The sequence below is a fragment of the Cervus canadensis genome, chromosome 18 (assembly GCF_019320065.1).
Source record: "Cervus canadensis isolate Bull #8, Minnesota chromosome 18, ASM1932006v1, whole genome shotgun sequence".
NCBI lineage: Eukaryota > Metazoa > Chordata > Mammalia > Artiodactyla > Cervidae > Cervus > Cervus canadensis.
In genome coordinates this window covers 45,766,697-45,790,436 of record NC_057403.1, presented here as the reverse complement: position 1 = coordinate 45,790,436, position 23,740 = coordinate 45,766,697, and the positions used below count along the sequence as shown (strand labels likewise).

The following is a 23,740-nucleotide window of genomic DNA, read 5'->3' as shown; positions in this document are numbered from 1 at the left end:
TTGGTCGCTATCAACTTTAGCTGATCTGCCTGACTACGGAGCATCGTCCAGCAAGAAATCTCCAACATGAAACTTCTCAAACCACATTTGAGATGTTCAATCAGTCCACAGCACCTTCTCCATACCCTGCACAACTCATTTTTATGATTTTAAGTTGCATTTTTAGCTTTCTTAGAATAATAAAGCATAATATGCTGAAAATACTGCTTTTTTCTCCTTCCATCTTCAGTATTCAAATGGCTACACAAAAATTCACCAATTTGGATAATTTTTAAAAAAATGCACTCTGATATTGCTGCTTTCACAGTATTTAATACAATTTAACAAAATTGTTTCAAATGAAGTTCAAAACAATGAAGCGCTACTAGAACCAACTTATGGGGGAAAAAAACCAAAAAACAATGTTTTGGCCAACCCAATTCTTCAGTGATAAATTTGACAAAGACTTGGTGGCTCGGACAGTAAAGAATCTGCCTGCAAGGCAGGAGGCCTGGGTTTGATCCCTGGGTTGGGAAGATCCCCTGGAGAATGGAATGAATACCCACTTCCAATACACTTGCCTGGAGAATTCCATGGACAGAGGTGCCTGGCAGGCTACAGTCCATGTGGTCCCAGAGAGTCAAACACAACTGAGTGACTAACACTGGTCAATTGTCTACTGTACACTTAAAACTACAAAGTGATCTTTAAAGAAATGTAAAAGTTCTATGTAAACAGAGAGGTGCACCATGTTCCTGGGTCAGAAGTCTCAATAGTCATCTTTTCTAATTGGATCAATAGATCTAGATTTAAAGCAACTCCAGTCAAAATCCAGTAGGTTTTTGTCTTATAAAATTGGCAAGCTGATTTTAAAATTCATGTGGGAATGCAAAGGACCTAGAATAGCCAAAATAACTTTGCAAAAGCAGTTCTAAGAGGGAAGTCCCTAACAGTACAGGCCTACCTCCAGAAAGAAGAAAGATTTCAAATTAAAAAAATCTAACTTCACACCTAAAAGTGTGAAAAAGAACAAAGTTAGTTGAAGGAAAAAATAATAAATACCAAAATGGAAATAAAGGAAACAGAAACTAAAGAACAACAGAAAAGATCAATGAAACTAAGAGCTGATTCTTTGAAAAGATAAACGAATTTGATGTCTTTAGACAGACTCATCAGGGAAAAAAAGAGGCTTATGTGGTGGCTTAGATGATAAAGAATCTGCCTGCAATGCAGGCGACGCAGGTTTGATCCCTGGGTTGGGAAGATCCTCTGGAGAGGGAAAGGTAACCCTCTTCAATATTCTTGCCTGGAGAATTCCATGGACAGAGGAGCCTGGTGGGCTGTAGTCCATGGGGTTGCCAAGAGTTGGATAAGATTGAGCAAATGACATACACATCAGGAAAAAAGAGAGAAGATCCAAAAAAATAAAGTCAGAAATGAAAATGGAGAAGTTACAACCAATACCACAACAATACAAAGATCATAAGAGACTACTATGAACAGCTATATACCAACAAATAGGACAGTGTAGAAGGAAAGGATAAATTTCTAGAAACCCACAGTCTTCTAAGACTGAACCATGAAGGAACAGAAAATCTCAATAGACTGATTCCAGTTCCAGTTCTTGTCCAACTCTTTGCAACCCCATGAACCACAGCACGTCAGGCCTCCCTGTCCATCACCAACTCCCGGAGTCCACCCAAACCCATGTCCATTGAGTCGGTGATGCCATCCAACCATCTCATCCTCTGTCATCCCCTTCTCCTCCTGCCCTCAATCTTTCCCAGCATCAGGGTCTTTTCAAACAAGTCAGCTATTTGCATTAGGTGACCAAAGTATTGAAGTTTCAGCCTCAGCATCAGTCCTACCAATGAACATCCAGGAGTGATTTCCTTTAGGATGGACTGGTTGTATCTCCTTGCAGTCCAAGGGACTCTCAAGAGTCTTTTCCACCACCAGAGTATCAATTCTTCTGCACTCAGCTTTCTTTATAGTCCAACTCTCACATCCATACATGACTACTGGAAAAGCCATAGCCTTGACTAGACAGACCTTTGTTGACAAAGTAATGTCTCTGCTTTTTAATATGCTGTCCAGATTGGTCACAACTTTCCTTCCAAGGAACAAGTGTCTTTTAATTTCATGGCTGCAATCACCATCTGCAGTGATTTTGGAGCCCAAAAATAAAGTCAGTCACTGTTGCCACTGTTTCCCCATCTATTACTAATGATGAAATTGAATCAAAAATTAAAAAACTTGCAAAAAATAAATGTCCAGGACCAGATGGTGCCACAGGTGAATTCTATCAAATATTTACAGGAGAGTTTGCACATCCTTCTCAAATTATTCTCAAGAAACAGAAGAGAAAGAAATGCTTTAAAGCTCATTTTACAAGGCCAGCATTGCCCTGATACTAAAAGTTGACAAAGATACCACACAAAAGGGAAATTACAAGCCAAGATCCAAGATGAAAATAGATGCAAAAATCCTTGAGAAAATATTTACAAACCAAAATCATCAATATATTAAAACAATCATACACACAATCAAGTGGGATTTATTCCAGGTATGAAAGGATGGTTTAACATCCATAAATTGATTAAGGTGATACACCACTTTAACAAAATGAAAGACAACAATCATATGATAATCTCAGTGGATTCAGAAAAACATTTGATGGTATTCAATATCCATGTGTAAAAAACCTCAACAAAATGGATATAGAGATATATATACTTCAACATAATAAAAGTCAGATATTACAAACTCACATTTAATTTTATACTCAGTGGTGAAAAGCTAAAAGCTTTTTGCCTAACAGCAAGAGCAAGGCAAGAATGCCCACTATCTTTACTTTTTTTCAGATTAGCATTGGAAATTCTAGCAAGAAAAAGAAAAGACATTCAAATTAGAAAGGAAGAAGTAAAATTATATATGTTTACAGATACTCTGATTTTTATGTAGAAAACCAGAAAGACTCACCAAACCAAAATTTGTTAGAATTTTATAAATAAATTCAACAAAGTTGTAAGATACAGTGTCAACACACAGAAATCATTTGCATTTCTATACACTAACAATGAAAAATTTGAAAATTTTGATTTACAATATCATTAAATAGAATAAAATACTTAAGTGAACTTAGCCAAGGAGATATAAAAGTTATACACTAAAAACTCTAAAACATAGCTGAAAGAAATTAAAGAAGGCATAAGTACATTAAAATCCACATGTTCGTGGATCGGGGGCCTTAATATTGTTAAGATGTCAATATTTCCCAAACCAATCTATTGATTTCATGCAATTACTATCAAAACTCAGCTGTTTAGATAAAGAGAAAGCACCATTCTAAAATTCATATGGAATCTCAAGAGATTCTTAATATCCAAAATACCCTGAAAAAGAACAAAGTTGAAAGTATCGCACTTTCTGATTTCAAAACTTATTGCAAAGCTACAGAAATCAAAACTATGGTACCGGCATAAGGACAAATACACAGAACAATGGAATAGAAGAGAGATGTAAGGTTAGATGATGATGTCAAAACCATTTAATGGGATAAAGATGATCTTTCAACAAGTGGTAATGGGAAAACTGGGTATCAACCTGCAAAAGAATGAAGTTGTACTTTTTTCTTTTTATACCATATGCAAAACTTAATTCAAAATGGATTGAAGACCTCAATGTAAGAGCTAAAAGTATAAAACCCTTAGAACAAAAAGTAGGGGGAATGTTTAAGGACATTGGATTTGGCAATGATTTCTTGGATTTGGTACCAAAAGCATAGGTGATAAAAGAAAAGTTAGATAAATCTGTCTTCATCAAAAATTAAACTTTGGTGCACCAAAGGACACTATCAATAGAGTGAAAAGTCAAACCATAGAATCAGAGAAAATATAGTGGAATAATATCTCTAATAAAGGATTAATATCCAGAATACATAAAGAACTCCTAAAAGTCAATGACTAAAAAAATGAAAGCTCAGTCAAAAAATAAACAAATGACTTGAATAGACATCTCTTCAAAGAAGACAGACAAACGGCCAATAAGCACATGAAAAGAGTCTCATCATCATTACTTATCAGAGAAATGTGAATCAAAACTACAATGAGATTCCACTCTATGCACATTAGGTGGCTATTTAAAAAAAAAATAAAAGCAGAAAATACCAAGTGTGAGCATGGACATAGAGAAATTAGAACACTTATGCATTGCCAGTGGGAATATAAAATGGTCCAGTCACTGTAGAAAAAATTAGGGCAGTTCCTCAAAAAATTAAACAGAATTACCATATGATCATAAGATCCAGCAATTTCACTTCTGGTATTAGCCCAAAAGAATTGAAAGCTGAGTCTCAAAGAGATATCTGTTATACCCATGTTCATAGCAACATGATTCACAATAATCCAAAGGGGAAGCAAATATCCATTGACAATGAATGGATAAACAAAATATGGGTATATACATTCAAAGGTCCCATCACTTCATGGCAAATAGATGGGAAAACAGTGGAAACAGTGGCTGACTATTTTTCTGGGCTCCAAAATCACTGCAGATGGTGAGTGCAGCCATGAAATTAAAAGATGCTTACTCCTTGGAAGAAAAGTTATGACCAACTTCGATAGCATGTTAAAAAGCAGAGACATTACTTTGCCCACAAAAGTCTGTCTAGTCAAGGCTGTGGTTTTTCCAGTGGTCATGTATGGATGTGAGAGTTGGACTATAAAGAAAGTTGAGCACAGAAGAATTGATGCTTTTGAACTGTGGTGTTGGAGAAGACTCTTGAGAGTCCCTTGGACTGCAAGGAGATCCAACCAGTCCATCCTAAAGGAAATCAACCCTGAATATTCATTGGAAGGACTGATGCTGAACCTGAAACTCCAACACTTTGGCCGCCTGATGCGAAGAGCTGACCCATTGGAAAAGACCCTGATGCTGGGAAAGATTGAGGGCAGGAGGAGAAGGGGATGACAGAGGATGAGATGGTTGGATGGCATCACCAACTCGATGGACATGAGTTTGAGTAAACTCTGGGAGTTGGTGATGGACAGGGAGGTCTGGCATGCTGCAGTTCATGGGGTCACAAAGAGTTGGACACTACTGAGCGACTGAACTGACTGACATTCAAAGGAATGAAATTCTGATATGTGTTATGGCATGGATGAACCTTGAAGATATGCTGAGCCATGAAAAGACAAGTATCATATGATGACATTTGTCATAGGTACTTAGAATAGCCAAATTCATAGAGACAGAAATTAGGATGGTGGCTAAAATGTTCAATTTTATGTTATTTGTGTTTTACTGCAATTAAAAAAATGCTATCTTATGAAGAAAAAAAATGCTTCAATGGCTTCCCTTCCCACCTAGAATAAAATCTAATTTCCTTTCATGGCCAGTGAGGTCTTCCAGGACTTGGTCCCTGCTGACCTTTCTGACTTCACCTGTTACTGCTCTCCCCTTCACTTACTTCAGTCACATTGGTTTTTTTCTTTTCCCTTAACACACAAAAAGTTATCCTGCCACTGGTTCTTTGCATTTACTGTTTCCCCCTGCCTGGAATATTCTCCCTCCAGCTGGCTCAATGGAGAGCTTGCACTTTCCCTACAGATGCTAGTTCAAATGCCATATTATTTTAATAAAAGACATCCTTGATCATCTATTAAAATCATACACCTCAAATTATTTAATATGCTTTCTCCATAAGTTATACTTCATTGCAGAACCAGAACCCTACTTCTTTCCTTTAAAGTATTTTTCACAATCAAAAATTATCCTTTTAATTTTTTGTTGACGTTTATTCATTTTACACATTTATTAGTGATTACTAGGTGCCACAAGCTTCCTGGGTGGGTAAAGAATCCACGTGCAGTGTAGGAGACACAGGCCAATGCAAACTTGATCCCTGGGTAGGGAAGATTCTCTGAAGGAGGGCATGGCAACCCATTCCAGTATTCTTGCCTGGAAAATCCCATGGACAGAGGAGCCTGGTGGGCTACCGTCCATGGAGTTGCAAAGATTCGGACATGACTGAAGTGACTGAGTCTGCATGCACACACTAGGTGCCACATCCCGTTCCATCTACATTCAGGGTTATATCAATGACATCAATAAAATAGCACTTATATTCCAGTGACAAGATACAGGCACACAGCATAAATTAGTAACATATATATTATATTAAACTATGTTAAGTGTCAATGATAAAAATAAAACAGGGTCAGGACAGAGCCTGTTGGGGATGGGATTTGTAATTTGCTTGCTTATTGCTTGAATATTAGCTTCTGAGGGCAGGATACTTCTCTGTCTTGATGACTTCAATTTTCCCACTGCCAAGAGTAACCTTGGAAACATGTCATGAATAAATGCTGTGTAGACCAATAATGGTCCAATTTGACTAAGGTGCTTGCTGCAGCAGTATAGGATGGGGATATTGTTTACAGAGTGATCTCAACTTGCCCACTCATCCAGGAAGCTTGTGTCCACTGAGATCCAAGAGATCTTCTTTTTTTATTGTGGTAAAATACACACAAAACTTAGCCACTACTGGTAGGTGCTTATAGACTACACTTCATCACTGACGTGTGGAGACCATTTCCTCCTCTTCGTCCTTATTAGGGATGGCTCTTTCCTCATCTCCTTCTGTTTCCAGCTCTTGCGCTGTTTCTTTTTCTTGTGTTTGCCTTCTTGTGTTTCTTTCTTGTGTTTGCTTCTTTTCAGGGATTCAGGTGAGGAAGTATAACCATGGCTGCCCTATTCTGGAACCAAAGAGAATCAGACCAGCAGATGCCTCGGGGATATTATTTCAGAACTGGGAAAGCACGGACTCCAAGGCAGGGGCCGTTTCTCGCAGCCAGGAGTGTTGGGTACAGAACCAGCCCAGGGCGACTTCCCCACATCATGTTTACTCTGTTGTGCCGTGCAAATTGGAGAGTTTGTTTCCAGGAACATCTGGGAGGACCAGCTGGACACGTGTTTCCCTTCTCATTAATTTAGGTTCCTAATTAATCGTGCAAAACTCAAACCGAATAAGCAGGAACTGGGACTGAAAATAATCATTAAGAGCCTCCCCAACCCCCAATGCACACATTCTAATGAAAACTTGGCCCAGGTGACTGGGCCTCCCTTGACTCCGTACCATGCTCTGACCAAGGAGATTATCAGACTGAAATGCTTGGGGAAGCAGATAGATCTCTACCCTCTGCTGGGCAGCACAGAACTTAGTGGACAAGGGGGACCTGGGACCAATTTCCTAATAATTCTTAAGTAATCATTGTTTCCTGAGTCCTGCATGCTGTGGGCATTCGAGTCAAATTGCCTGAGTTCAAACCCTCCCAACAGTGGTAACTGCTGTTCACTTCTCTGGGCCTCAGTTTTCTCATTTATAAAATAGGAATAATAATATCCACCTGGCAAGGTTATTGTGAGGATTAAATGAGATGATTTAATCCAGGTGCTTGGCTCTGGACTTAGTACATTGTAAATATGGTGAGCAGCAGACAAGATTGTCAATGCTGCTACTGATCATGAGTTTTATTAATAATTTCCTCTGATTATTATTATTATTGGTCACATAAAAAAGAAAATAGAGGAAATGCCAGGGAGGCCAACTCATGGGAATAAAAACTCATATCTCACCTTTCTTTGTCATCTGTCTGGGTCCCTAAGAGCCCAGCTGAGGGTATAATTTTGGTCATCAGTCTCAAGGCACATCTTTCTTTGTTGAATCTGAGAGCATCCTTGGTTAATGTCCCTCTTAAGCTTCAGTGTATCAGAAAAAAGTTCTGAGTGCATTTCGATCAAGGTGGATCAGGGCATGTGGTGGGGTTGGGAGCTCCATCATGCACAATAAGCAGAGTCTGGAAAATGGTGGTTGTGCCTCTTGATCCTATGCTGAGGACAAGGCTTCCAACTCTGAGAAAAAATGGAGTTTAAAAGATTTATTGAAAGTGCTCCAAAGGCCTCTTGAACATCAAACAGCTATGCAGAAGGGGCTCCCACTGCAAGTCCCTCTGAAAGTACCCACAGGTTGTTCTTCACTTCTGGATAGAGGTTTCAGAGGAAAATTAGTTCTAATAAAAAATTAATTATTGATACTGTTCCCCCTGCCCTTTATGCCTCTTTGAGAGAGGCCTTTGAAAAGTAGTTTAGAGATGTATTTGGAGTAAAATGTGGGCAATGGTCCACTAAAAGGCAAATCTGATCACATCATCCTGTCTGTGAAAAACTGTCCTTCAGCAAAGACGTAGGCTTCCTGCCTGCCTGACTTGGAGACGTGGCCCTGAGATGTGGCCCCTGCTCACCTCTGCACCTGCACCTCTCATCATGTTCACCCTCCTGTTCCCTCTCCAACTTCTCCGGGCTCCTTCCTACTCCTAGAAATCTGTGTACCCCCTCTTACCTCTTGAAAAACTCTCTCACCCCTGCTTAAAGCATCTCCCCTCCTGCTCGCCCACTGGCTAAACTTCTCATCCTTCAGACTTTGTTTCCTGCAGGAAGTTGTCCATGAACCTGAGTTTGGTTGGTTTCTTTCCTTTTATCTTCCCACAGCATCTATTATCTTTTCTAGACTATCAACTTCTATGTTTTATTATTATTAGTTTTTAAAGTTGCTCAGTTGTGTCTAACTCTTTGCAACTCCATGGACCATACAGTCCATGGGATCCTCCAGGCCAGAGTACTGGAGTGAGTAGTCGTTCCCTTCTCCAGGGGATCTTCCCAACCCAGCGGTCGAACCCAGGTCTCCTTCATTGCAGGTAGATTCTTCACCAGCTTAGCCAGTTGCTGGTTTAATGGTCTGCCTCTGATAGATACAAGGATGAGAGCAAGGGCCACATAGGGTACCTGTGTGTATGACTCTATGGCTGTGATGGTTGCTGCACTCATCTGTCACCCATTCTGTCTCTATTCCTTGACATGCAGTAAGCATTTGTGGAATGAATGAGTGTCCAGCCTGATATGGCTTTTCCAAGCACTGACTTATTGGAAAAGACCGTGATGCTGGGGAAGATTGAGGGCAGGAGGAGAAGGGGACAAGAGAGGATGAGATGATTGGATGGCATCATCGACCCAGTGAACATGAGTTTGAGCAGACTCGGGGAGAGAGTGAAGGACGGGAAGCCTGGCATGCTGCAGTCCATGGGGTGGCAAAGAGCTGGACATGACTGAGCAACTGAACAACAACAAAGCATTGACTCTAAATCAGATAACGGAGATCCTGTTCAGGGTGACCCAGTACATGTTCTTCATCTGGGGATGCAAGACCAACCCACACACCTGGTTCTGCCTCTCCGTCCCAAGACCCTTCTCTACTGCTTCTGCCACATGTCTTTTCTTGGCCCTCTAGTTTTGTTAATCACTTGTATTCCTAGCAGTGTCCGTGGATCCTCTCCATCCCGCCCTGTAAACCTCGAGTTACCTCAAGGAACACTGCACCTGGCTTGCCCCAGGGACCTCCTACCAGGCTTCTCTACAGGCAGCAGGGCAGAACCTTGGAGACCATGTTTCCCCTGAGCCCCACTCATGGTGAAGACTGCCTTCTCTGCTTCTCATTTCTGAGCGATGGGGTTGCCTTTCACACAGTAGATGCTGGCATGCCATCTCTGTCTGCAGGAAAGGCAATAAGTGTATAAGCTTTATAAATGATGTATTAGGCAACCTATGGAATGGGAGAAAATATTTGTAAGTCGTATGTCTGATAAAGGGTTCATATCCAAAATATATAAAGAACTTGTACAGCTCAGTAACACAGAGAGACAAAACTAAAGTGTGATTAAAAAATGGGCAGAAACTGAATAGATATTTTTCCTAAAGAGACATATAAATGGCCAACAGATACATTAAAAGGTATTCGACACCTCTACTGATCAACTAATAATCAACATCACAAATCAGAACCACAATGAGATATCATTCCATGTCTGTTAGAATGACTATCATCAAAACGACAAGAAGTAACAAGTGCTGGAGAGACTGTGAAGAAAACGGAAAACTTGTGGACTGTTGGTGGGAATGTAAATTGGTGCAGTCATGGTGGAAAACAGTAAGGAAGTCTCTTAAAAAATTAAAAAGAGAATTACCGTATGATCCAACAATTTCACTTTTGGAGCATGTATCAGAAGGAAGTGAAATCATTATCTCAGAAAGATATGTGTATCTCCAAGTTAATTGCAGCATTATTTACAATAGCCAAAATATGGAAAAACAACCTAAGTAAGTGCTCATTGACAGATGAATGGATAAATAAGATGTATGCAAAAGACACACATATGTATGTATATATGTATATATATATACACTGAAGTGACCTAGAACATATATTGGCATGTGCATAACGGCATATTATTTAGTCATAAAAAGAAGGAAATTTTCCCATTTGTGGCAACACTGGCGGGTCTTGAAGGTATTATGCTAAGTGATATGTCAGATAGAGAAAGACAAATATTGCATTTCACATATATGTGTACATGTGTGCTCAGCTGTGTCTGACTCTTAGCAACCCTATGAACAGTAGCCTGCCAGGCTCCTCTGCCCATGGGATTTTCTAGGCAAGAATACTGGAGTGGGTTGCCATTTCCTTCTCTGGGGGATCTTCTCAACCCTGGGTTCAAACCCTTGTTTCCTGTGTCTCCTGCATTGCAGGCAGATTCTTTATAGCTGAGCCACTGGGGAAGCCCTTCACATATATATGAAATTTTAAAACACTGAACTCATAGATAAAGAAAGCAGATTGGTGGTTACCAGAGGTGAGATGGGTGAAATGAGTGAAAGTAATCCAAAGATACAAACTTCCAGTTACAAGATAAATAAGTTCTGGGTATGTAATGTTCAGCCTGGTAACTAAAGTCAATAGTACTGTATTGTATATTTGAAAGCTGCTGAGATAGACATTCTCATCACACACACACAGAGTTTGTAACTATGTAAGATGATAAATATTAACTAAACTGATTGTGGTAATCATTTTGCAATATATATATATGTATATCAACTCATCATGTTTTACACTAAAATTGATACAACATTATGTCAATTATATCTGAATAAAACTGGGGTGGGGGGAAGAAATGATGTATCAGAACATGAAGGATGCTTATGTCTATGTAGTAGGACAGAAAATTCCAAGATAAATCTATAAGGGATTTTCTGTGATAAACCAGCAGATAAATCATGGTAGCGTTATAAGTTTTTATGCTTCTCATGGTAATGACAGAAACTCCAACTCTAAGGGAGGTAAACTATAAAGGGAGTTTGTCCGCTCAGTGTAATTGGAAAATGTCGATATAGGTTTCAGGTAAAGTGTGATCCTGTGGTTCAGTGATGCCACTAAAGTTTCTTCCTAATGGTTGCAAGGTAGCTTTCAGTGGCGCTTGGGACTTCCGATTTCACCATTCACACCTAAGAGGGATTCTCCCAGCATCTCTGGAAAATGTTCTCTTCTAAGATTGCCTTAAGTGGCTTGAGGTATGTGTCCAACCCTAACCCAGCCCCTGAGAGGACTGCTTTACTTCTGGAAGCTCGGATGGATTTCCAAGAGGCAATCACCAAGGGGAAACTTAGGGAAATTAGTGTGCAACAGCAGTCCGGTCATAGGAATCAGATGTTGATCTGGGCAGCTTTCCTTGGTGTGATGAAGGAAGAAAAGCGCTTAGCTACATAGCACTGGGGGCAAAAAGGACACACCGGAACACACACCGGAAGTCACACTGGAAGTTGACTTCCGCGAGTGACGTTTTGTTCCTGGGAGGGGTTGCTTTGGTTGATGGTTTGCCCTCGCTCTCTGCCAGCCCTTGGGCAGGTACATGTTTGGGCCGAAAGTAGATGCTTGCACGTGACTCTGGAACGCACCAGGTTGGAACAGAGTAGGACTCTGGAGCCAAGAGCTGGCGCCTTAGTCAGTCACTCCTCCGGCGGGTTCCCTATTGTCCCCGTGACAGGTGTGGCAGCACGACCATCTCTTCCATTACATTTCCTTATAATCTGGACGTTAATCGGAGCTCAACAAGTGTAATGCGAACCCACACAATGGACCTATAACAAACCTCAGACCTCCTTGTCGTCACAGGTTACAGGGCATAATCCCGTGTAAGCGCTTGTTTACTTATGTGCAATACACAGGTTTTCCTTGATTCAATGGACTGTGTTACAACAACCTAGCAATTTGCATGTTCTTCCTGATTATCTGGTAATTAAACCCAGTAAGTACAAACATACTGTAATTATCGTGTAACCGACCATCTGGATGGAGAGATGGAAATAACTATGTATTTACGCTATAGCTGTATGATAATTATGACGTAATGGAATGATCAGCCATGAACAAGGGGAAAGATTTGCAAGAGGTAGGATCATGTTTTCACGTGGATCAAGCAGTAATTCTAGCATTAATTTTCTAGAAACAGCCAGAGATACAAGGCAACTTGGCTGATGAATCCCATTTGGATGGAGACACCGAAGACATAAAGGCCAACCAATAAGGAACGGATACCCAAGCAGGAAGTAAATGTGCCCACTCATTTATTTGGATCTTGTTTGCACTTCATTGGATAACACTAAGGATTTGTTTGTTTGAATTGCTCTTCATTTGCATTGGAATCATCAGTGCCTGTCAGTAAATGGTAATGTGTTTGAATATGGTTACTATGTTTTACAGATCTTACATTCATTGAGGAAGTCAGGTGTTCAACCACAGAAAGTTTGAATATAATAGCATTTGTGCTATTGTAAACTTGCAAAAATGCACTGACCTTTTTGGATAGAACCACGGATAGTATTCTTACCAGAGAATGAGCTCTACATGAAGCCTTACTATACTTTGGCTGTGATGCAGGCATATGGGGCAGGGAGCAGGGGAAAGAGAAAATAGTGTATGGAGTATGAAAGTGAAAGTGTTAGTGGCTCAGTCATGTCTGACTCTTTGCCACCCCATGGACTGTAGCCCGTCAGGCTCCTCTGTCCATGGGATTCTCCAGGCAAGAATACTGGAGTGGGTAGCCATTCCCTTCTCCAGGGGATCTTCCCAACCCAGGGATCAAACCCTGGTCTTCTGCATTGCAGGCAGATTCTTTACTATTTGAGTCACATGTATATATATGTATGTGTATATATGTATGTGGGATTCCCAGGAGGCACAGTGGTAAGAGTCTGCTTGCCAGTGCAGGAGACACAAGAGACTTGAGTGAGATCCCTGGGTCGGGGAGATCCCCTGGAGAAGGAAATGACAACTCATTCCAGTATTCCTACTTGAGAAATTTCATGGACAGAGGAGCCTGGTGCGTCCATGGGGTCGCATAGAGTCAGACACGACTGAGCACATACACATACACACATGTATGTATGTAGTAGTATTAGGAACATATGGCCACTAGCAGCAAAGTAAACTATACCTGCAATAACGCAGTGGGATTGTATCATGGGAGCTCTTAGGTTATGAAACGATCATGTTTCTGTGGAGTCCAGAATGCTGTCAAGGTGTAGTGATCATTTCACAAAGCACAAAGGAGGAAAACAATATCATCAAATAAATAACAGGCAGCATTTTAGCATTGGGATTTTGAAATTAAATAGGTTGGAAGAATTTTTGTATACATATTTACATATGATTTTAATCCTGTATTCCTTTTGAGTAAACATAAAGAAGAATCGGTGGCTCGGTGGTAAAGAGTCTGCTGGCCAAAGTGCGAGACTCAGGTTTGATTCCTCTGTCAACAGATCCCCTGAAGAAGGAGATGGCTACCCACTCCAGTATTCTTGCCTGGGAAATCCCATGGACAGAGGAGCCCGGTGGGCTACAGTTAATAGGGTTGCAAAAGAGTCAACACGATTTAGCAACTAAAACAACAACAAAAGGAGAATCCATGGATAAGGCACTCCTAAAGTGTCTTCAACGTATAAAAGTCTGACATTTTTATTGCTCTTTGAGACTTCAGCCTCTGTGTTCTTCATACAACATTGTTCTCTGCCGTCAGGCACATTGGTGACTCAGCATTTTCTTAAAGGGTGGATGCTATTGTCTTTTAGATTTTTTTCCCGGGCAGTACATCCATTCTGCAAATTCTACAGCATTATTGATGGCTTAAATGTTGGTGATGGTTTGAAATTTTATTCACTATTCTCACTGAATAAGATTTTGAAAGGTTTATTCTCTGCAAATATTTGTGTGTATACTATGTGAATACGAGAAATCTAGTAAAACAAATGATCTTTTAAAAAAATCACAGTGACTTTAAGATTCCTTCACTATGAGTCAGGCAACAAAATCTTGATTGAAATGGATTATTATAAGTAAATTAAATATTATGAATTATGTAGGATTTGCATTTTTAATATTATGAATTAACTCATTATTTTACTAGCATAATTCTTTCAAATCTTGTTCATATCTTATTGTTGGTTGCAATAAGTCTATTTCTGTTAAGTTTTTGTAGAGACAAGGAAATTTACCAAGACCAACTAAACTTCTATCTCCCTGATGAGTAAGATTTGGCTTCTTTTCTTCTTGCCTACTTCAACTGGTCAAGAGTATCCCAGGGGCTTCCCAGAATTGACTAGGATAAATGAAAGTAAAAGGTGAAGATTACTACTAAATGTACTTATTTAGATAGGATTTTTTTGGTTAAAAGTTAAAAATTAACTAAAGAAAGATTAAACAAAAAAGAATCATGTGTTAAGTGTTTAGGGTGTTGTTGGTTTGTGTTGTTTTTTCTTAATTCTTGTCTAAGTAACTGTCTAACATCTAATTCTTGTCCACTGAAAATACCCAGTTGTCCTTTGGGGAATTCTTTCTCCCATATCAATCAGTCACATGGTTTTGGAGGAATAGACCCCACCTTCTGCCCCAAGGGAGAGTCCTGACTGGTTCAATCCAAACAGTATATCTTATCTCCTTGTCCATTGGTTCAGAAATGGGCATGTGGCCTAATCTGGGCCAATGAGTGTGACTCCTAGGACATGTACAGGGCAAAGGATTCTCTCTTCCTTTGGATAGCATTGTTTATGGTGTGAGGTCTGGAACTACTGCAGCCATTTTGTACCACTACAGAAAGCCTAGAGCTGGAAGGGGCCCTACAGTTTCTGAGAATGAATTCTAATCACAAAACACAGGAGAGAGAGGCAGAGAGAAGCTGTGTCCTTGGTCAGCAACCAAACCAGTCAAGAATCACTCCTGGACTTTTAGCTACATGAGTGACACTTGGTAATACTTTTATCATATTAGGTCACTTTATATAACTTTTCTTTTACTTAAAGCAAAAAAAACAAACAAACAAACAAACAAAAAAAACCTTTTACTTTCTATAGAGCTCTGTCATGGAATTGAAGCCCAGGAATGGAGTAGGGGCCCAAGAAGTGACTGGCAATAGGAACTCTGATCTGCATCTCTGATGCTTCCTGCATGCAGGCTACATCACTCTCCTTTCTCACAGGAGCACCCCACCAGTACCCTCTGGTCAACACATTTAGTTGCTGTCTCTTATTAGCAGTTCAGCATTCCCAGGAGGCAGATGTTAATTGAACCAGCTTAGGTCAGAGGTTGACCTTTGATCCAAAACCTCTGGTTAGAATGTCAGGGTCAGAAAGCATGAAGATGACATACAGTCAACCCTGAGGGTGGGAAGGCAGTTCTGAGAGGAAGAGGCGGGGGGCGGGGGTGGTGGTTGGAAGACACTCAGGCATCCCAGGAAGTGTCCACTCTAAGTGGCCTCTGGGAAGTCTCCTCAAATCTAGGAGTTACTGTTTCCTCCGGTAAAATGGAGCTACTAAACCAAAAGACTTAAAAAATATTTTATTATTGTATTTGATTTAGAGATTATAATATGGGGTTAGCCAAAAAATGTCGTTTGGGTTTTCTCATATTATCTTACTGAAAAACCCAAATGAACTTTTGGCCAACTCAATACTAAGTGAAGTAAGCCAGACAGAAAAACACAAATATCCTATGATATCACTTATATGTAGAATCTAAAAAAATGATACCAATGAATTTACGTACAAAATTGAAAGAGACCCATGGACAGAGAAGACAAATTTATGGTTACCAAAGGGGAAAGGGAGGTAGGGATTAGGAAGGAGGAATTAGGAGTTTGAGATTACCATATACCAAAGGGCTTTCTTTTCTTTTCTTTACCTTGCCATTCATTTTTAAAAATGTATTTATTTTTAATTGAAGGACGATTGCTTTACAATATTGTATTGGTTTCTGCCATACATCGACATGAATCAGCCATAGTTATACATATGTCCCCTCCCTCTTCAACCTCCCTCCCACTTCCCACTCCATCCCACCCCACTACGTTGTCACGAGCAGCAGTTTGAGCTCCCTGAGGCATGCAGCAAATTGCCACCATCTATTTTACATACGGTAGTGTATATGTTTCCATGCTGAGCCTTGAGGTGGGGCTGTGAATATTGGAGACAGGGCCCATTTCAAGGGGGAGGATGCAGAGAAGTCAGCTCTGGGCCTGGGGAAGTCTGCAGACATGACAGCATAAGCTTCACAGACATAAAGCAAACATTTAATAAGGTGTGTTATCACAGGTATCTTCCCGGGTGGCACAATGGTAAGGAACATGCCTACCAAGGCAGGAGACATAAGAGATGTGTGTTTGATCCCTGGGTTGGGAAGATCCCCTGGAGGAGGAAATGGCAACCCACTCCAGTATTCTTGCCTGGAGACTCCCATGGCCAGAGGAGCCTGTGGGCTACAGTCCATGGGGCTGCAAAAGAGCTGGACATGACTGAAGCCACTTCACACACATGCACACATGTTTTCACAATCCTTTTTTTTTTTTTCCTGAATATCTATAATACTTGGTTATAAAAGTATCATCACAGTAGCTTATCTCTTATAGCCTAGTTTACTTAGAATTTATTCCTCACATAGCGTATTTTGAGGTTGCTCATAATACGAAGCACGTGGTTTTTAATTGAACTTTTAAAAATCATATTAAACTATGAGAACTGGGAGAAGGGAGGAGATAATTTTGCCATGAGTTTTATGCAGCATAGTCACAGTGCTTTAAAATTAAACTTATCCTTGAGCTTCCTGGCAGCCAGATAATAAATGGTAAGAAGATCTATTGTATGAGTTCTCTTTCCTGATAAGAGATTCAGGAAGGAGTATAAGCTGGTGGTTTGTCAGGCTTCAAGTTTTCACTGTTTAACTGTAAAAGCTTTCAAATCAGGAGCATTCACTAGAAAATGCAGCCTTACTTTAAGATGACAAGATATGGCTACTCCATGTTCAAATCTTTCAAATTCAAGAAGCAGGAGGAAGTGAGTAATAGTTGCCCCTTTACATCAGCAGGCAGCCTCCTGTTGGCCACGCTTCCCACCATTCTCCAGAATTCATTCGTTTATCACCTGTTTGGCCCCGGTTGTTGCTGTTTTCAGTCACTCAGTCGTGTCGGACTCTTGGCGACCCCATGGACTGCAGCACACCAGGCTTCCATGTCCTTCACCATCTCCTGGAGCTTGCTCAAACTCCTGTCCATTGAGTAGTGACACCATCCAACCATCTCACCCTCTGTCATCCCCTTCTCCTCCTGCCTTCCAATCTTTTCCAGTATCAGGGTCTTTTCTAATGAGTTGGCTTTTTAAATCAGGTGGCCAAAGTATCGGAGCTTCAGTTTCAGCATCAGTCCTTCTAATGAACAGTCAGGATTGATTTCCTTTAGGATGGACTGATTTCATCTCCTTGCTGTCCAAGGGACTGTCAAGAGGCTTCTCCAACACCACACCTCAAAAGCATCAATTCTTCAGCATTTAGCCTTCTTTCTGGTCCAACTCTCACATCCATACATGACTACTGGAAAAAACATAGCTTTTACTAGATGGACCTTTGTCGGCAAAGTAATGTCTCTGCTTTTTAATACGCTGTCTAGGTTAGTCATAGCTTTTCTTCCAAGGAGCAAGCATCTTTTAATTTCATGGCTGCAGTCACCATCTGCAGTGATTTTGGAGCCCAACAAAATAAAGTCTGTCTTTATTTCACCCCTGTAGGTGCCTGAAATAAGTGGTCTAGGTGAGCATCTTCCATATACACACAGTCTTTGGTCTATTCTACCCATTGAAGCCAGCGTGGTCCTGTTGAGGCAAACATTAAATTATATTGCTCCTCTGCTCACAGCCAATTCAGTTGTCCCCATCGCCCTCCCAGTAAATGCCAATGCCCTTAAAATGACCTTGTCCTGGCCTCTGTCTCCGTTTTCTCACCCCTCCAGCTTAGCTCTTTCTGTGTCTCAAACCCGCACGTACACTCCTGCCTCTGGGCCTTTGCACGTGCTCTGTCCGCTGCCTGGAATGCTGTCCGGCAAGGCTGCCAGCTCAGGGGTGTGCTCCACTGGCATCTTATCAGTGAGCCTCCCCTTGACCCCCTCACATAAAATAACCCCTCTTCCCAAGCCCCTACCCCCAGATCTGCTTCACTTTTCTCCATAGTGCTAAGTATTGTGTGACCTATTTCTATCTCATATTCATTTTCTGTTCTCACAGACAGACATGTGAATTCTACAGGGGGTGGCAGTGGGGGAGATTTCTTGTTTGTTCACTGTTGTATGCCCACCAACGGAGCAGTGCCTGGCACACAGGAGACCCTGAATATGGTGTGAATGGAGGAGAGTCTGAGAAGGCTCAACATTTATATGTGAGACACACATACATAATCTTCCCCAATAAAGATATCTTTATATAAACATTAGAGATGCAAAGATCCATTGTTTTATCTTTGCCTGTAAAGATACAATACTATAAAGATGGTGATATTTATATCTATAGCGTTTCCAGATTAAAGGCCAAACAATGGCCAGTAGTCATAGAGGCAAGAACAATGGGAAAGCTGTTTACAGTTTCTTTGCCAGGCACACTGCTTCTGGGAGCTCCTTTTTTTCCCCTTAAATAAGTACTATTAACCCTTGTGTGATTGTTTGACTCTTTCTAGAATTAGCCACAGTTGGCCAACTTTTCTGTGTCCGACAGGTTAGGCTCTAAATGTGAGATACTCAGATTTACAAATGGCCCTTAGAAACGGAGAGACAACTGGGAACCAGACCCAGGCAGGCCGCTCCGCCTTGCAGCTGCGCCTCCTCCTAGGCTGGCCGGCCGGCCTGGACAGCACGGGCTCAGCTTATTCCATCAAGAATCCACATAGGGACTTCCCTGGTGGCTCAGTGGTTAAGAATCCGCCTGCCGATGCAGGAGACACGGGTTTGATCCCTGGTCCGGGAAGATATCACATGCCACAGAGCAACTAAGCCCGTGTGCCATAACTACTGAGCCTGTGGTCTGAAGCCTGGGAATCTCGGCTACTGAGCCAGTATGCCCTGGAGCCTGAGCTCCACAACAAGAGAAGTCACCGAAATGATAAGCCCTCCCACAGCAATGAAGAGTAGCCCCAGCTCGCCACAACTAGAGAAAAGCCCATGCAGCAACAAAGACCCAGCAGAAACAAGAAGAAGAGTCCACATAGACCTACTGTGCATCCATCCAATGAGTCTCCAGGGCCCTGAGCCCATGCCATCCATTCCCCCACCCCATCCCAAGCTGACAGAAGATCTTCTGAGCCCAGAGAAATCTGACCTGAACTCTTATTGAGCCAGACATACATCCTTCCCCTAAACAGGGCTGGCCGTGGCACTTTTCTGGGGCAAAGTCACTGCTGTCAGGATTTGAGCCCACTTCCTGATCTGGAGATCGGGCTTGCCTAGTGGCTCAGAGGGTAAAGAATCTGCCTGCAATTCAGGAGACCTGGGTTCGAATCCTGGGTTGGGAAGACCCCCTAAAGAAGGGCATGGCAACCCACTCCAGTATTCTTGCCTGGAGAATCCCATGGACAGAGGAGCCTGGAGGGCTGCAGTCCACAGGGTTGCAAAGAGTCGGACATGAACTGAGCGACTAAGCACCGCACCGCACCTGATCTGGCGAAGGGTTTTCATGATATACATCCCAACATGGGCTTATTTCAGATGCTTCCGCTTCCAATTGCAGATGAAATAGGTGAGGATAGGTGAGGATTGGTCTGCAGAGCCAAATGGTTTTCCCCGGTGGCTCAGCCGTAAAGAATCCGCCTGCAATGCAGGAGACCCAGGTTTGATCCCTTGGTGTGGAAGATCCCCTGGAGGAGGGCACAGTAACCCACTCAGTACTCTTGCCTGGAGAATCCCATGGACTAAGGAGCCTGGCAGGCTACAGTCTACAGGGTCGCAAGGAGTGGGACCCGACTGAAGCGATTAACACACAGCACGTGGAGCCCACTGGGGACTGCTTTGCTGGCCTTGCTGCTCCTAGCGGCTTGTCTTTCTTTCCCTAAATTCCTCGTCCCTGCTCACCCACTGCCAGAGACCCCCAGGTAGCCCACTCATCTCCCCCCTCCCAGTCCTCAGTCCCTCCAGGTGAAGGAGCAAGAGGGGGTCTTTCTAGTCTGCCCTCCGCTGCGGAGAAATCTGAGGTGTGCTGGAGAGCGGCGTTGGTTACTTCATCCCCGAGCCCCAGAAGAACCTTCTGCTGAGTGGAGAGGCCAAGTTTCTTTTCCTCCCTTAAAACACCACTTCCGGAGGCAAGCTTCAGGAGAAAAGGAAAAGCAGATGTCAGCCCGTGACACAGAATAATCGCTTCACTCAGTGCTTGTATTTTCCTACCAATTTTGTATTTTTCAAAAAGGACAATAAAACAATTGTACTCTCGGCTAATTAATGACAAGCTGGTAAAAGCATCTCCTCATTGTCCCATTTATTTCTCCATTTCTCCCAGTTAACAGTCCTGTCTCTGAAATGAATCAATGTCGTTTACACAATGCTGTCACCCCATTGTTCCTTTATCATCCTCCATTTTCATAAATCGGGGTGTTAATCCCTTAATGGCTTTTCTCAGTGCTTAAAAAAAGGGGGGTGGGGAGGGGGAAGAGAAGGAAAGAGGGAAAAAAAAAAAACAAAAAACGCCCAGCCTTGCTCCTTCTTAATCCTCCAGTAGACAATGCATGTTTACACAGGCGGCCCTGCAATGTGTTTACTCAAAAAAGCGGGTCTGGTTGCAGATTTAGCCCCTTCTGTTTGTTGGCTAAATGGGAGGCCCTTCATCCCCAGGGATCTGCCTTTTCCCCAGGTAGGGCCCGCCTCTGCTCCGGCTCCAGGTTCCTTGCTGTATCTTGGATAAGGCCTCTGACCTTTGCCCTGAAGGCCCAGGAAGGCCTTGCACGAGGGGCACAGGATGGGAGAAGATGAAGTAGGAACATCTGGTCCTTCCTGGACTTCCCAATTCACAGTCCCAGTGACTTCTTATTCTCCTTTCACGGGAGCAGAGGTTCTTAACATGGGGTCCCTGGACCAGCAGGGTCAGTATCACCAGGGAACTTGTTAAAAATGCAGATCATCAGATCCCCCTCAACCTGCTGAATCTGAAACTCTCGGTAAGGGTTTAGCAACTGTGTTTTAGCAAATCCTCTGGGGAATTTCTGATGCACCTCAGAAATGTGAGAACCACTGTACTTGGGAATTTAATTCAAAGGTTAAAAGGTAAATAAGTGAAAACAAAGATCATTTCATACAGCAAATATTGGCTGACTTAGGGTGCCGGTTTGGTAAGACTTTGGAGTTCAAGCACTGATTGAATGAGAGCTGGAACAAACCTCCAAGAAGACTGCAGTCTACTGAGTGGGCTCCCTATATGTTAGAGCCCTGCCCAGTCTTCCTTTTAAATTCTCAGGTCCTTGCACTGGCATAAAGTTCTGGGTCATCAAAATCATTACCATTATCATCATCATTCTCATCATCAAGGGAGGTAGGAGTGCGTCAAGAGCCTTGCCTCAGTTGCCTCCGCAGGAGTCAGGATTTCATCAGAATCTCATGTTCCATCACTCAGTGAACATGTCCTGTCTGAGCTCTTGCTCTGGGTAAGGCCTTGTGCACGTTTCTGGGGGCTCAGTGTTAAATCAGAAGGTCTCTCCCCTCCAAGAGCTCTCAGTCCAGTGAGGGCACAAATAACTCGCACAAAAAACTTAGAAAGCCCCCAGATGTGCTTTAATAGCTCTTTTGAAATGGTGCAAAAGCTGCATGATCAGCCCCGTGCAGGTGGTGGTGGTGATGATGGTGATGAAGGTGGCAGAGGCAGTGTTGATGGTGATGGGGGTGATGGTGGTGATGATGGTGATGGTGGTGGTGAAGGTGATGGCCGTGGTAATGTGGCGGTGATGTTGATGGTGGTGGTGGTGATTCAGATGGTGAGGGTAGGATAGCAACCTGCAAAGAGGACAGCCTTAATTTTAACCTTCCAGTCTGAGGTAGAATCCTTCAATTAGACTTGGGGGAACGAACATACAAATCAGAATGAAAGCAATTTACACGGAATAGAAAGGTTTGAACAGTATGAAAGTGAAAGTGACTCAGTCGAGCCTGACTCTTTGCGACCCCATGGACTATACAGTCCAGGCCAGAATACTGGAGTGGGTAGCCTTTCCCTTCTCCAGGGGATCTTCCTAACCCAGGGATCGAACCAGGTCTCCTGCATTGCAGGCAGATTCTTTGCCAGCTGAGCCACAAGGGAAACCCAAGAATCCTGGAGTGGGTAGCCTATCTCTTCTCTAGCGGATCTTCCTGACCCAGCAATTGAACCAGGGTCTCCTGAATTGCAGGCAAATTCTTTACCAGCTGAGCTATCAGGGAAGCCCTTATAAACTGCTAAACTTAAAACTAATAAAGCTGCTAAAGAAGTTTGCTATGGGTGGTTACGATGGAAAGGTGAACTGCTGAGAATTCCAGGGTTGTAACTCAACTGTCCAGCCTTGGGTATGAGGTTCAAGGATTTAGAATAACTGAGAAAAGCCTGTGGATTTTAGGTTTATTGGTTAGAATCTGACTCATACTAGTTTAAACCATAAAAGGAATTTATTGGTTTCTATGCTTGCATTGTCCAAAAGAGTTCAAGGAGTTTCAGGCATAGCTAGATCCAGAAACTCAGTCAACTTATCAGAACAGTGTATGTTGGCCTTGCTTTCTTCTTTCTGAGCTTCAGTTCCAGAAAGACTCTCCCTAGTTGATGGCAAAGAAAGCCACTGGCAACTTTAAGCTTATTGAATCTTTATGACTAAAATTCTAGAGAAAAGTGGGCATGTTCCCACAGTGGTCCCAGAAAAAGTCCCCAAAAGACTTTTCTTGGCACAGCTTCCACTGCACAACTCCCAGAATCAGTCACTTTGATTCATGTCCAAGCCAATTGACCAGACCTGGATAATTAAAATAGGACAAGAGTGGGGTGGGACAGTGAACCCCATTTGAATAGCATGACTGAGAGTGGAAGAGGGAAGGGTCTTTCTAAAGGAACTTTGCAATGTTTTTGTCCAGAAAAGCAGCAGTGGATTTGGCCCAGCAAGAAAGAAAAATGTGACTTGAGCAAACAGCTAGGGACAGTTGAGTAAAAATAATTGAGTTATTACTAAAATGATGTCTATAAATGCACAGAAAAAAATAAAAGACAAAGAATGATCACCAACCAAAGGGTTGGAATTTGTTATCAGTGATGGGATCACAAGTGATGTTTATCTTTCTTTCTTTAGGCTGGGTGGCAACAGAACATGGTCAGAGGCAGACAGACTTACAAGGGAATCCTGGCTCTCCTGCTTCAAAGTAGAGATCTTGGGCTGATTATCTTTGTTCTGCTCAGCTTGAGTCAGTATCTGTAAAGTAGATCTCCCCACTCCTTCCTAACACTCACTGATTTGGCATAGAGTGGTGGATATCACCATCACCATCATCATTTTTGCCTCTCTTGGCTGCTT

At 42.2% G+C, this 23,740-nt stretch overlaps 1 long non-coding RNA gene across 1 annotated transcript; it reads left to right on the top strand.

The window, feature by feature from the left end:
- The first annotated feature begins 570 nt into the window (after nt 1-570).
- LOC122421573 lies at nt 571-20,208 on the top strand. The gene is made up of 3 exons (XR_006263519.1): nt 571-608; nt 18,305-18,308; nt 20,096-20,208. It is a non-coding gene; the product is annotated as an uncharacterized LOC122421573 (long non-coding RNA).
- Nucleotides 20,209-23,740: the final 3,532 nt, after the last annotated feature.